Below are 15,547 nucleotides of genomic sequence, written 5' to 3'. Positions count from 1 at the left end.
GAGTGTGGTGGGTGTGAGGGTGTTGTTTGGATTTCCTGTGTTGTTGAGGTAGCAAACAGATCTGTAATGCCCTGCTGGGTATGGAAGGTGAGGGGAAGCAAGTGCAGCCCATATATGTACCCGCTGTGCAGCTCCCTGGGCAGGGAGTGTGTCCTGAGGCAGTGAGGTGCCCCCTTGCTTCATGTGGTGTTTGGGGTCGTCGGCCTTTCCCCGTGTGGTGTCTCTGTGAGGGGCCAGGGAAAGTGGAGGGAGAGCTGTGTGCTTAGGCTGCTGTGTGGTGGCTGGGGTGAGGCTGTAGCTCACCTCACCTGAGGGCGGCACGTGCTCTGTGCTGCCCAGTGCTTTGACCTCCTGGACTCAGGTCTGGGGGTTTCCTTAAAAAGAAAACAACAACCTTTTGTTGGACTTGGAGGTCAAACTTTCTTCCAAGCCTTGCAGTGAGAGATTGCTGTTTAGTGATAAGAAGGTTCTCTTGCGGTAGATGTGCATTGCTTTATTTGTGGTTGATGCAATCTTCCTGAGGTCTGGCAATGTTTCTGGTGCCTCCGCTGCCCCTCCAAGATAGTGATGTGTGGGTAGAAAACTAGTGTTCACTTTTTAAAATAATTGAAGATTAGAAATATAGTATCAGTGGAATATGTTACATAAACAACTTGCTTAAACATAGAAGTCTTAATTTAGGGAGTGAAATCTTCAGTTGAACTGGACTTTTGTTAGATAAATGTCTTGTGTTTTGGAGGATCGTGGATTTACTTGAAGCTTTTGGTTAGATTGCAGTGTTTGGTTGATAGAGATACATATGGTTCATTAAATAGGTGACTAACAGGTCACTAATTTATTTATCAAAATAAACTTTAAGAAGTGTTGTTTAGTAATGCCTCTGAAGCCACCTGGTCCTGGATAAACTGTCTCTGGCCTGTTGTTGTATTGGTCTTAAAACTTGTATGTTGCTTTCATCATCATTCAGTGTTTCTTAGGTTTTTGTGTACAAAGAAACTATTGTCTTGGCATCCCAATTATAGCCTGTTAACTAGGACTGCACTTGTTAAATGGTGAGCTAGTTTCTCCCTCTCTGAAGCAGAGGAAAACAAATATGAATGTGAGATAGCTTTATGAAATAGTGACTCAGTTTGAGATGGGTGGAATGCATTACGTCTGGAGTAAACCAAAAATTAGTTGAATTAAATGGATTAGTTTCACTTGAAAGATATTTTTCCTTTCTACAGAAGTAGTAGTTCAAGCACAGAGAAAAATTTAAAAAATTATTTTTTAGATTTAAAGCCTCATTGCTCGCTTCCTGCAGTTTTGACAAGATCCTTTTATCTTGCAAATGCTATGAATACAAATACAGTCTTTCAGGTTATATCAATAATAAGCTTTTTCCAGTATCTGCAAAGCTGTAGCCATTACTGGACTTCAGCAAGAGATTTTTAAAGGTCAATCTTTGTAGTTTATACAGATCAGAAATGCCAGTTGTAAGTTACAACTAGTGATATTCATAAAGTCATACTAATGCAACTTTCAGATCCTGATTGTAAACTGAATTTGTGGCTGTTCTGTGCATTTAGTAGAGCAACTGTCCTGCTGCTCTGGAACTCCTTGCATTGTGGTTTGTATAAGAAAGCACAAATACAAGTTATGCATTAGAGTTTCAGTGAATATAAGTGGAAAAAAGTTGTGGATCTCTAAGGAGAATTAGGGACCAGGCCCTTTTCCTGAAATATGTTGAGTTCTCTGTGTGTTGGATGTAGACAACTTGTGATTACGTGTATATGATAGCTTCTCTTTTGCTGCTTTTGGAGCCTTTTCTGTGTTAGTTTTTTTAGTTCTTTTCTGGTCAACTCCATCCTAAACAACTGCCAGCTGCTTAGCAAACTTAAGGCCAGGGTATTACATAAATAAGTGGAAAATCAAAGCAAAGATTAGAGCTAAAATGTAACCTTGGTTTATACTTTAAAAGACTTCTTTTCACTCTCTTAAGAGACCTCAACTGCAGTTTCTTCAGCACGTCCTAGTTAGGCATTCAAGGGATTTTGCTGTCACACCACCTCCCTTGTTCCTCTTCAAATTCCAGATGACTTTCACTTCCAAGCACTTGTGTTCACTTGAGGTTTCCTTTTCTTTATGAAATCTGTGAGATTTATGTAGCAGCTGGTTTGTACTTGAGGCTGGGTGCTTTGGGTGTAAAAGAGTTACTTCCCCTTTTTGTTTTTAATGAGATTGGTAGCTAACTACCCAGTATGGACTCTTCTGTATTTATCCTCTTAGTCTCAGATGGGACTACTAATAGTCATTAAGTAATATAGAAACTTCGTTGTCTGACCATCTGCACAGATATAAAGATATAACATGACATGCGAACATAGCAGCGACTAATAAATTGTTCTGTTTGGTAATGTGTAAGGACAGGTGTCTACCTCCAGCTTTTACATTCCTGTATCATAACTGGAAAATTGTACAACATCAGAGATCCCTGGACTTCTGACACACTTTTTCAAAAAGAACTGGGTTCTTATTGCTTGGTAGTGGCATTAATGGGATGCCTTCTATTTTAGGCTACCCTGCTTTTTATTTCATGCTGTAGCTTATGAATACCTTGAGGTAATGTGGAGCTATATGGAAACATAACTTGAAGAGTGAGATTTGGCTTGTAGAGAGAATATAAAACAATGTGAAAGTTTGGCTTTTGCCTTGATCATAGTAATTTTAACATATACATCAGGAAGTCTCTGTTCAGTGAAAAAGTAGCAGCCTGATCACACCAAGCATTTTTCTTGTGCAGAACTTGGAATGAGGTTACTATTGAACACACTTTGTTAAAGATGAATTTTAATGTTCCAAACATCATTAGGATTCGTTAGCATATTGTAATGACTGCATGAATGTTGATAGCTGATCACATGTACTCGCTGCAATCACTTCTGCATTATGCCTGGTTTCATCGCATATGTATGCAATGGGCTTCTCTTTGCAGCATTATGCAATGTAAAAAATAAGCAGTCAAAAACATATTTACTACTTCAAGATTCCTCAGTTGTTGAGTTATTGATTTTTGGCTGGTAGTCAGTACCAAGATGGTATCTTATTTTTTGTTTTTCAGATGCAAGGCAGGTGTCCCTGTGGAAGGCACAAAAGACAGGGAAATCAAATTATCCTAATGCATGAGCTTAGACAGTACTGTAAACAAAAAATATGATGATCAGTCTTGCCTGAAACTACAGATGTCTGAAATCTTCACTGTGTATCTTCTACCCACTTTTATAGTAAATGTTGCAGTCTCTCTGCCTGTTCCATCCTGTTGTGTACAGCTGGCACTGTCCCAGATCATTTGTAGCTCCTTGAGTAAATAATTTGTAGCAATTGTAGATTCCTGAGCTAGACAGCTTGGGGCCTGGGTTAATGTTTCCCCTTCCTTTCAGTTGTGTTATTAAAGAACAAAAAACTATGCCAGTGTTTCTGAGGTGGCTGAGTAAATAAAGGCACCACCTTCTTGAGATCCAGGCATCTCAAGCCCAAAACTTGCGGTATGGCTCCCAGGCTTCATTCCTTTGCAGGTGGTAGTTGTCTGGAGGACTGGGTGAAGGGGATGCCAACTTCTGCTAAGTGTCCACAAGTCTGGCAGAGTTTGCTGAGTCTTCTGCAGTGTGTTAATTAGTTAGACCAGAGAAGAATGGAAAGAACAAGATGGTCTCAGTAAGCATCTTTATTGTACAGGTTTCCTAGATTTTCCTAAGAAAATCTGGTGAAGATGTCAATTATATCTGTAGAAATGTTTAGGGGTTGTAGGTTGAACAGTCTTGTTTTGATGACTGGTAGAGTGGTTGAGCTCTGATAGTACAGTGTAGTTGTCTGGATGGCTCTCTTATCAGCATGGGAAGAGTGGCAAAGGACTTTACCTCTGGAGCACCTCTTTAATTTCTTTCTGTTCTGGAAGTCTCTTATATTTCTGAATTCTTTCTAATCCTGCATCAGTGAGTGTGAATGGCTTGTCTTACCATGAAGACCACAACAAAGGGCCGTCTTGTCTTTAACTGGTTTAAACAATTTGTTCTCTTTCTCTCTGTTGGGGCTCAGTGTGTTTCTTCCACTTCTTTTGCCCTTTATCAGCCATATCTTGTTGTTTTGTTTTATGCATGTGGTTTGAAAAGAGTGTGTCCACACAACACATGCCCAGATATCTCTTGGCTGGGTGGTGTCTGCAGTTCTTAGTGTAGTATCTTCCTCTCCCGGGAAATCCTCCTGGCTCAGTAACCATTTGCCCTAAGCTGAAACACTGATGGTTCTTTAGCCGGTTGTTACTGGTAGGATCTTCTCAAAGTGCTTTAGCCCTAGCTTTCAGACTGGTCCATCTCTTAAATCCCTCCTTCTTGAAATTTGGAAATATAACTTGGCTGGAAGTCTTCTATTACGTTGTTCACTTGACCCTATTAGCGCCCATGGTAGCTTATGCTTCCAGGGTGGTTGTTTTCATAATATTTGTTTCTTCACTAACTCCAATGACTAGCTGTAATCTGTCACTCTATTTCTTTGCATCCCTCCACAGTTATTTCTCAGGATGGTGGTATCCTGTGTAATCTGTGTACTTGTATGTTCACAGTCAGTTTACGAGGTGAGTAACTCCTAAGTTGCAGCCTTTTGTGCTGCTGTAAGGTAAGCTGTTTTCTGTAATGGCCAGGAAGTATAACCATCCTTTAAGGGCACTTTTGATGTTAATATTTAGACTTTGAAGGTACGAACCTTCCATCTGCTGGTTATACAAGCCTTGGGATTGTGAACATGCATAAAATTGTGAGCTTTTGAAGAGGTTTTAACAGAACTTTTCTAATCTTAGAAAGCTGAGATTCTAGTTTTGTCAGTAGTTCTGGTTTACCAGTTGCTACTCACAGATCAATTTTTAGTTGGATATATTTTTTAAAGTTGCCTGGATGCTCATACTGAGAATGTTGGACACCATCCAAGGATGGCAATTATTGACTGTGTAGGCATTATGGCTGGGTTTGATGGAAGACTTCATGACACTTCTCCCTCTGTGTTTGTAAACCAGTGTTGTCACAGGAATCTTCTGAGAGAGAACTCCTCATATCTGTTACCATGAGCCTCTTCTCAGGACCATACTGCCAGCAAAGGCTAGAGTGGTGAATCTGTTTTATCCATGGTAGAATCCACGGCTGATGGCTTCTAACTGGCAGAATAGTGAGTCTGTGGTAACATTGGATCTTCTTTATTTAAACTCCAGTCTTAATAGTAATTGACTCAATAAGTTCCTTCAATTCCAGGTGAGGAGTAAGAGTTTCATCTGCTTGCAGGATTAGTTCAGTTAGTCGTCAACCAGTCTCTTTTGCCTAAGAACCCAGAGGAAATAGAGTTGGTGGCTTCACCAAATTGATGAATACTACCCCCAGGGGGCTGTGCTGGTTTTTGGCATGTTGAATTATGAGTGGACATGCTTTTCAATTTTTGGAGTGGTTAGCTGCAGTTATGTAGCCTCTCTGACTTTTAATAGCATTCTTGCCCAAAGTAGTAACCAGTCAGTCAGGTACAGTCTACATTCAGTTGAGCTTTGTTGATTGGTTGAGCTGATGTAGAAAGGGAAAATGATATAGCATTCAGAGGGAAGACAGTCAGGTATGCATGTACACATGTGGTCCTCTTATACCAGCCTGGGGAGCTTGGCTGGCTAGGCCAAAGGATCCTTGGTGAGTTGGGGCTTCCTGAAGCTGATAGGTGTCCTGCAGTTTTGACTCAATGTGCAGCAAGACAAATTCAGCTGGGCTCTGCCCTTTTATAGCTTCCGGGGTTGCCAGGCTGAGTCACTCCTGGAAGCTGACAGGCTGTCAGGCCAAGTTCTCAGGGACAGTTGTACTCAGCAAGTCTGTCTCAGGCTGTGGGATTGCATTTTCCAACTGGTGTGTTTGAACCCTGCTCTTTCTACCTTGGGGTGAGTCACCTCAGCTTTTGTTGTAGTTGATGGCCTCCTTTACCTTTTTGGACTGATTGTGCCTGGCTCTGTGAGTCTGGGACTCCTTAGGGATGGGAGTAATCACACTGGTAGTACATCTGGTGAGAGTTTATTCACATGAAATCCTGGCATTGTCAGGCAGATTCCCCTCTTCTTGGCAATGCATGAGTGTGGCTGAAAGGCTAATCCAGAACTTGAAGTGGGGCCATGTAACAGGATGCCTGAGGTGCAGCTGGCTAGTTGCTGAAAAGATCTTAACCCCTGCAGATGTAAATCTTTCTAAATATAACAGAAGAAACCAAGAAATATTTGTTGTCTCTTCTTTGTTGAATGGGTAGCTTCCTGTAAGAAGCAAGTAGTCATTTCTCTAATCTTTTTGTAGATGAAGCCAGAACTGAAACAGTCAGGGAAGACTAGATTGGTGGAGAATTTTTTTTTTGTATGTGAGCTTGAATTTCATTTTTCTTGTAAAGTGGGCTGTCATGGACCAAACTGTAACTGTGCATGTTGTGGCCATACTCCTGGACTATTAAGTCTAAGATATTACATATATAACATGGGGAAGTACTTCTCTGGTTTCTGTTTCTTCCTCATTCTGTGTGTTTGTGTGACAGGAAAGGTTTGGCCCTGGGTGCTCAGCCACTAAGCCAGGCTCAAGAAGTGTCAGCCCACTTCTGGTAAGTCTTGTTCCTCTGCAGGGCCTGTCCTGTGTTCCTCTGGTCCTGTTCTTTGGCCATGACTTCAACCTGTATACCATGCCAGGTCTTACCTATACCTTCTGAGAGCCTGCTGCTGTACTTCCTCCTCAGCAGCTTGTTACTAGCCCTCCTCACTCTTGAGGGAGGACTATGGGGAATGGAGGTACCAGGAAATATTATTTGTGCCTGGTGTTAACTTTTCTGCCAGTGTGCGTATGGTGGTAGTTGCAACTTCTGGACTCTGTCATGCAGCTTCTGGGAAGCTCTGGGCCTGTATAGGCAGAGCATCATGTGACCTGTACACTGTGTATTGGTTTTCATTGTAGCCTGATTAGTCCATACACCTCACTGCAACTGCTCAAAGACCTTGTGATTTCCTGGATGTTATATTTCATAGGTGTCAGCAGAAGCAATGACAGCAGCTGCGTATCTAAGTCTTGAAAGATGGAGCTGGTAATTAAATGGAGAGGCATCTTGCAGAAACTATAATGGGAGAGTCAGTGGAGGAAAGTTAACATCCAGAAAAACATAACATCCAAAGCAGGCTAAAAGAACATTGCATCACTAAGGCCATATAGCAATTTCCCTAAAATGGGAATTGTCTGTCTGGTGTGGAATATAATTATACGTTTCCCCATCAGGCTGATGGATAAAGCTTGTGAAAGTGGTACCACAAATACAGTAGATGAACTCTGGACAAAGACTAGCAAAGTTAGCTTTCATTTAAGCGTAAAATCACACTTAAGTATAGACCTAAAAAAAAAAAAGTCTAATCTAAAACCTCCTTTTTCTTGAATAAATATATCCAGTGCACTCTGATGCTTTACTATACGGCTAGGGACACCTATAGTTGAAGTGCTTTGCCACTTGATGTTTTAGTGTTGCGTTACAGTTTGTGTGATATAGTTGGTATGAGGCTTACTACTTTCAAGCAATTATCCTAGTGTTTTTTGTTACTCTTAGCACTTATGCTTTGGTGTGACCCGAATTTTGTGCAGTGTTGTTTTTTGGTTTTGTTTTTCTTTTGTTTTTTAAAAAAAAAGACAACCAAATTTTATTAGGGTGTATGCCAAGGTTTCAGTCTGAATTGTTGCTCAGGAAATGTTGATGTCCTTGATTAGTTCAACTTTTTTCCCAGAAAAACAACTAACTAGTTTTGGACAGCCACACTGAAATCAGGTTCAAGAATATTTTAATTTGTGCATTAGTCATGAATCTGCAGAGGTCTACACGGGTCACTGGCTACACAGAGAGACATGAAGTTATGTTTCCTGCAGATGATTTCTGGTTGCCGTTTCAAACTACTGTTTTGCAGATGTGTGGTGCCCGGTCACAGTGATGTGTCAGGAAGGTGTGGTGAGACTTGAGGCAGTCCATGATCCCTTTGGAGGACTGGAGCAAGCTGTAGTGTGGCTGCACCTCTGATGTGGTTGCATGCAAAGTGCTTGTTGGGACTGTGACCTGTGTGCATCATCTCATCCTCAGAGCTGCTTCCTTTCACAGGGGGCTGATAAACTTGTCCCAGATAGGCAGTCTGGGGAAGTGGTGTACAGCCTGCAGTGACCTGGTAGAGATACCCAAGGAATGGGAGATGAGCCACCTTGAAGAGGACAATGTCTTTCCTAAGGGCAGTCTGATACCGGAATAATAATAATAATGTCAACACCTAAACTGAAGCTAAAATAGTGGCCAGAATCATATGTGCATCTCATTTGCTGACAGTGCAGACTGGAGTGGGGCTTAGGCATTGATGGTGGCAGTGTCAGGAGCAGTAACATAGCATCTGCCTTAGCAAAGCAGCATGGAATTTTCTTACCATGGTGGTATGTGTATTGGACTCATACTTTTGGGCAGAGTCTTGTGACAGAGCAGTCAAAGTGCAGAGCAAAAAAACCTCCGTGAGTGCTGGCAAAGATGAAGATATACAAAGACTTTTGCAATCAATCTTGAATGTACTAAGCAAAAATACATATATTCTTCAAGATTGATTCTGAATGTTGAATGATTATTTTCTTTCCATAAGTTTCTGTAGCTCAGTGACTCAGAAGTGCTCTGATTTTTTTTTTTTTTTTCTGATCTCTTGTCACTTTTTCCAACAGCGTGGCCTGTGCTGTTGCCACACAACAGCTCCTGCAGGACGCCCTTTTTTTGCTCTGTGTGTGACCTATTTTCATTTGTTTAAACACAGCTGTTACTCTAGCCCTCCTCTGAAATGCAGGATATATGATATGAATGAAAAGGAAATAATGGCTTCACAATACCCTAGTGGGGCTATAGAACTCATTGTCTTACAGTACAAATTAATTAATTAATTAATTAAAAAATAACAAATTACAGTAGCAGAGTTAAAGGAGCACAGGGTATTCCTCAGAATTCTGAGAGCTAAAGCGGTTAAGCTTCTTTTGAAGTCTAAACATTTGTGCTTTGTGGAATACATATTCAGTCAGTTTTTCCTAAGTCTCACTCAAGGCTTTTTGTCCTTTTTCTCTGAAGCATTTATTGTTGGCCACAGGCTGTAACTCCACATCAGCCAGTCTTCTGATTTTAATATAACAATTTCCACAGCCTCATCGTCCAATGTATAATGAATATTGTTATGCTTTCTCTGAATTAGTGTCATGTTATGCATGAATGAAGGAGGCATTGAACCATATAGAAACTTCCTAAGTGAATGCAATGATAAATTTGAGTCTACTTAATTGAATTTTGTTTTAACTCCATGTAGTAGTTGATTGAGATAGGAATTCTGAAAACATGCAAAAAGTTCATCAGTGCTGCCTGCACATGAGATCATGGGTGATAGCAAGGCTGTATGTGGGCTGTGGAATGAGGTAGTGCAGATCATGGGACTTTCTGATTTCTGAACTGTACCTCCTTACTGTCCTCAGATGTAGGAGCAGATAGGAGCAACGTGCTCTGCTCAGAATATTCATAAACATTAGCCTAATAATCTTACAAACAAATTCATAGAATTGACCTTTACACTATTTTGCCTTGACTTAGCATTTTCAGGAGAGTTGTGTATGATCTTGGTCCTTTGCCATCAGACCTAGAGGAAATGGATGGTGATAATAGTTCCCATGTTTTCCTATCATATTCCTCTTTTAGAGAGGTGAGGTAGCGTTGACTAAACTGTCTGCATGAATTAACCTACATGCTTACCGTAGCTGACTAGCTGGAAATCTTCAATAACCTGCCTATATGGTGACTTGACCCTTTCTGAAGCTGCTTCATTTATGACATGGATTTTGTCTAGTACTTTTGGTTCTGACTGTACCTATGCAAGTGGGAATCTCAAGAAACTTTAAGTGATACGGTGGTTTACTTCCTTTTCTTCTATAGAGGATTACCATGATCAGCTGCTCTTAAGCCTTCTGGAAGCTGTGCTGTTTTATTCCCAGTGAGCTCCCCCACCTCACCAAGCAGAGCCTTACTGCCAATTCCATTCTCCCTTGACTTTTTTTTTTTTTTAAATTTTGCCTTCTGTGAAGAGACTTTAACTGTCTGCAACATTTTTCTTACGAGACTGATAGCTGGCTTTAACTACTGAGAATGCAACATTTTAGTTTTTTAATCTTACTGGAGATTACCACTAGGTGTCCACTGAGCATCAGCTATACTTAACATTCATGAGGAGTTTTTTTCTAGACTAAACTTTTTACCCCCTCTTGCAAATGATGCAGATAGCAGGCTGGCACATCCAACCAAAGCAGTCAGTGGTTTCAATATCTCCTTCTCAACTGGTGGCTTGCTCATAGTAAGAAAAAAAAAAAAAATCCTATTGCACACTGTAAGCAACACAAACTTGGTTGAAGCATGGCAAAATGCTGAGATATTCTGGGGGTTATAGGTTAGGAATAAGGAATAATTACCCTGGAGTCCCAAATGGCAAAATGCAGCCCCAAAAATATCAAGTCCCATTTTGTGATGTCCAGAAGCAAAGATTTATAAGGACAGAAGGCCAAAAAACTATTGTCTGCCTAGTGCAATTAAGTTGATTTATTTTGACTTCTGCTGCTTACAAATGTGGCTAAATGAGCTATTATTTATTTTGTGCTGATTGCATATGCCTGTTCCCACATAATCTATTTCTCTTCTGCCTTTTACATCTGGAATAGAAATTGTGATGTTTGCTTGGATCCTCTTATTTCATTATCATACCTTTACTGTATGAAATAGTTTGCTCAGTTTGTGTTACAGGTATGCTGCTGAACACATAGTAGAAACTTCCTGAGCATGTCGATGTAAGTGGAATCTGTTTTCATCATTGGGCCACCAACACAGTTAAGCACTAGGAGGACCCGCTCAGTGAGGAGAGGCTTAAGAAATGTCTTCAGCCCAGAGAAGACAGCTCTGGGGGGACCTAACAGCAGCCTGCCAGTACCTTTAAGGAGATGGAGCCAGGCTCTTCAGTGGTGCATGGTAGGAGGATGAGGGAGAACAGGCGTAAAGTGAAATGAGAGGTTCAGTCTGGATATAAGGAAAAACTATTTCACTGTGAGATGAGTCAGGGAGTACAGCAAGTTGCCTGGAGAGGTTGTTAGGTCTTTGTCTTTACTGGATAAAGCCCTGACCAATCTGGCCTAACCTCAGAGCTGACTGCTTGAAGCAGGAGCTTGGACTGGAGACTGACAGACATCCCTTCCAATCTGAATTGTCCTATGATGCGATGTTTTGCCTTCTGTTCAGTGGCAGATCATAGGTGATAAGCTGTTGCTTTGTTGCAGTTGGAAGTCGTAATAAAATGTGCTGAGATTTCAGATGTCTGTCAGTGTGTTTATGTTAGATGGCACAAAGAGCTCCTGAATAGTTAAAAGAATATTTAATTGTAGGCAGTTTTGCTTTTCTTATGAATAAGTGGTAGTAAAAGCTACAGTGCACATGACTGCATGACTAGTGGCTGGGCAAAATTCCTAGATTGTCTTTCTGAAACCAGCTTGTGATGGCAAGATTTCCATTTCTTGTTTCGTATCATCTTGGAATACACAGAACAGAACTCCTGTGTGCAGTTGTCAGCACAGGTTGCTTTTGCACTTGTCCAGACAGGACTGGGAGGCAGGGGGGTTAGAAGTAGACTGACCCTCTATTGCTAATCTTTATTCTAAATGTGATTGTTCTTGTGAAATCTATGGGGCAGTCAGTAAAGTAAAGGCAACTGCTCATATTGGCATGTTTTATTCAACAGAACTGTGAATATTGTGACCTGAACTCTTGTGACAGTTGAACTGTTACTTTCACTTCTGTGTTTTAAGTTTATATAACCTGATCCTGACCCTTCTTATGTGGAAAACAAAAAAAAGAAATTGCTTTGAAAGTTGTATGTTTTTACTAACTTTTCTCTGATATTGTACTGATGTTTTTCCAGTTGTGACAACTAATTCCCACACATCTAACTAGACAATGTGGCATTGTGACTTCAGCTGCTTTTTGACTTCTGTTGAAGTACAGAAGTCCCTCCTCATGTTTAGATGGAACTTCCTATGCTCGAGTTTGTGCCCGTTCCCTCCTGTCTTATCACTGGGCACCACTGAAAAAAGATTGTTCCCATCCCCCTGGCACCCTCCCTTTAAGTATTGATAAAATCCACCCCTCAGTCTTCTCTTCTCCAGACTAAAAAGACCCAAGTCCCTCAGCCTTTCCTCATAAGAAAGATGCTCCAGTCCCCTACTTATCTTAGTAGCCCTTTGCTGTACCTTCTCCAGCAGTTCCCTGTCCTTCTTGAGCCGGGGAGCCCAGAACTGGACACAACACTCCAGATGTGGCCTCACCAGGGCAGTACTTTCTTAAATAATATGACAAGCACAAGCTGACTAAGAGTGAAGTAGCCATTATAGCCTTTGATGTATGTGCTAGGAAAGCATTGAACTTTTGTCTATAAGCAACTGAATGAAGTCCACAAAGCACACTTTAAACTGCCAGCTTTCCTTTGTACCTCTTTGTATTCTTGTGCTTACAGTACTGTGTGGCAAAAATGTAATTTGGTATATACCATGCATTTCTGCATGCATTCTGTCATAGAAAATGTAGTCTTGCCTTCCTTCTCAGGTTCTGATCACGGACATGAAGTACTGGTACTGGATTTCTGTCTAAGATCTGCTCATAGCATTTTGCATACTTCCAGCCTTTATACCTGTGATGCTTTTCCACACAGGCCTTACACTGATGGTAGCGAATAAAATCCCAGTTTTGCTTTGTGCCTCTCTAAATATTCCTTAGACCTGTACATCCTTCTGCAGCTAGGACCATATATTCATGTGCCTGTTAACTGTGCAGTCTTGCAACGGGCAGAGCGGGCTATAATTCTGCTGTGGATGCGACTATACAATATATAAACAATGCTCATAAAAGTTGATTGCCTCATACACCTTCCTGACATCTTTAACACTGTAGTAATGTTCATAATGTAAAAGGAGGACTTTGGGACTATAGTTTGCTTTTTTTTATTTGGCTTAAAAATCGCTCACCCTTTTTTTCCACTCAGGAGGAGTATGTGTGTATTAACATGTACTTCATTCTCGGATAAGGGGCAGTCACTTAGTGCTATCTTCCTGACCATCCCAATTTGTCCACTAGCAATTCTGTTCCACTCAGCTGTTCTGCATCTATAAGATCCTCAGTGCCCCATCAGAAAAGCACTTTGAAGCTTTCACATGAGAGCTGCTTTTAAGCTGAGGCTTTACTGCTGGCCCTGCAGCTTCTACATTACAGCTGTGCAGCAGCTATGTCTGCTTCCAGTCTCAAACCTCCTTGACCCTGACCTGGGCGTGTGGCTTGGCTTCCTGGCTTGGCCTTGGACCTGCCTCATCACTATGGACTTGCTGGGTGATCTCTGGACAGTATCTGCCCAGATCCCTGTCTCTAGATACAATTCTGACACAGACTTGCCTTACCCTTGCTGGGACGCTTACTGCTGCCTGCCTTCACGCTTGGCTCCTGGCTCAGCATTCTTTGCAGGGATATCACAACCTGAAGGGTTACCTGGCCTGCAGGTGGGCAGAGATCATGACTGTGGGTTTGCAGGATTCTGTAATACATGAGGATGTAGAGGCTTTTATCCTCTGAATTTCTTTATTACAGATTATTACTTTATTACAGATTACCACAAATACCACAAAAATCATCACTAGCAAGTATATCTATGATCCATAAATTGAATATAAATATCAAGCTATTACAAATTACTAACAGCAATCAATAATATAGCAGCATAAATAGTATGGCAGAAATCAATTGTATAGCAACAACCAATACAGTAGTAACAACCAAACAGGTATATGCTGTTATAGGTTACTACAAACTTCTCACTAGTGAAGCAAACTTACCAACAATATAACAGCAGATATACTTATGGTAGACTACTTGTATGTACATGGTACCAAGTGCATTAAAGAGATTCCAGAGGGGTACCCAACCTTCCCAGAAGTGAGAGGACAAACTGAACAGACTTCAGAGGTGGGCCTAGAGGGCGATCAATAAAATCATAGAATGGTTTAGGTTGGAAAGAACCTTGAAGATCATAGAGTTCCAACCTCCCTGCCATGGGCAGGGACACCTCCCACTAGACCAGGTTGCCCAAGGCCATGTCCAGCCTGGCCTTGAACACCTCCAGGGATGGGGCCTCAACAACCTCTCTGGGCAACCTGTTCCAGTGCCTTACCACCCTTAAAGTGAAAAACTTCTTCCTAATGTTTAATCTAAACCTGCCTTCTTCCAGTTTATAGCCATTCCCCCTCGTCCTGTCACTACATGCCCTAGTAAAAAGTCCTTCCCCAGCTCTCCTGTAGGCCCACTTTAGGTACTGGAAGGCAGCAATAAGATCTCCCCGGAACCTTTTCTTCTCTACGCTGAACAGCCCCAACTCTCTCAGCCTCTCCTCATAGGAGAGGTGCTCCAGCCCTGGGATCATCCTCGTGGCTCTCCTCTGGACAATAAAATAAGTCTTGTACAAAGCTGATCTGCATCACAGAGCTTGGAGTCAGTCAGGTGTCCCTAGTGGTGGTCCAAGATCTCATAGAAAGTTTGTGTGGAGAGTTCAACCTGAGTAGGTGCAGCACTAGAAGTTCTCAGAGAAAAGCTCAGCTTTGGATAAAAATGTCTTCCTTGTGTCATAGAGACATAAGACGGTGTAGGATTCCATTGCTTTGGGGAGCCAATAGATTTTGTTAATTTCTAGTTTTCACCTGTAACCGCTAATAGATGATGGTTTTTCTTCTTTCAGACCAATTTTTATTTTCCCAGACCGTTTCCACTTTTTCAGATGATAAGTTGCTGTTACAGTTTCTTGCATTTTTTTGCAGTTATTGATGGTATCTTAGGATTTCTCTGGTTTCTAGGTGCCCAGCTTTCTACTTCGAAGACACCAGCTGCACTTTTCAAGGATGTTTCTCATTCCTAAGCCTACTTCCCAGGCTGGTTGGCATTTATCTGTCAGTATTTTTCAGCAGACATTTTTTCTTGTTCAGTAATTTTTTTTTCCTTCTAACCATGCCACTTTTATGGCTGCTCACATCACAAGATTAGGAGAGGGACAAAGTCTAGGGCTCCATTTAGAATATGGGTGCAAAGGGGCCACCTTGGTTTAGGCTGCCAAAAGACCTCTCCCCTGAGACTGCTTGGCCTAAGTTAGGGCTGGAGTCTGAGGCTGAGAGAAGGACTATGGTTAGGAGCAAAGCAAAGCCTTGAATTCCATTTGGTGTGGGATGAAGGGAGCTGCAAAGGGAACAGCTGGGCTGCCAAAAGGTCTCCCCCAGAGAACATTGGTTTTGGGCTGTTGCTGGGATTCTTGGCTTAATGCTCTGGCTGTGCCCATCCTTAGGGTTAGGAGAGAGGCAAATCCTAGAGCTTCTGTTGGAGTAGGGCTGCAAAAGGGGACTCCAAAGGAAGGGGCAGG

General features: G+C 41.6%; 1 protein-coding gene across 1 annotated transcript in view; it reads right to left on the bottom strand.

Moving 5' to 3' along the window:
- The window catches only part of LRRK2 (leucine-rich repeat kinase 2), a 164,138-nt gene that overhangs the window by 70,475 nt on the left and 78,116 nt on the right, over positions 1-15,547 (bottom strand). The gene's annotated exons all lie outside the window — the stretch shown is intronic.

The sequence above is a fragment of the Charadrius vociferus genome, unplaced genomic scaffold (assembly GCF_000708025.1).
Source record: "Charadrius vociferus isolate BGI_N301 unplaced genomic scaffold, ASM70802v2 scaffold535, whole genome shotgun sequence".
Taxonomy (NCBI): domain Eukaryota; kingdom Metazoa; phylum Chordata; class Aves; order Charadriiformes; family Charadriidae; genus Charadrius; species Charadrius vociferus.
The sequence above is the reverse complement of the archived record's forward strand: the minus strand, read 5'-3'. Positions and strand labels throughout refer to the sequence as shown.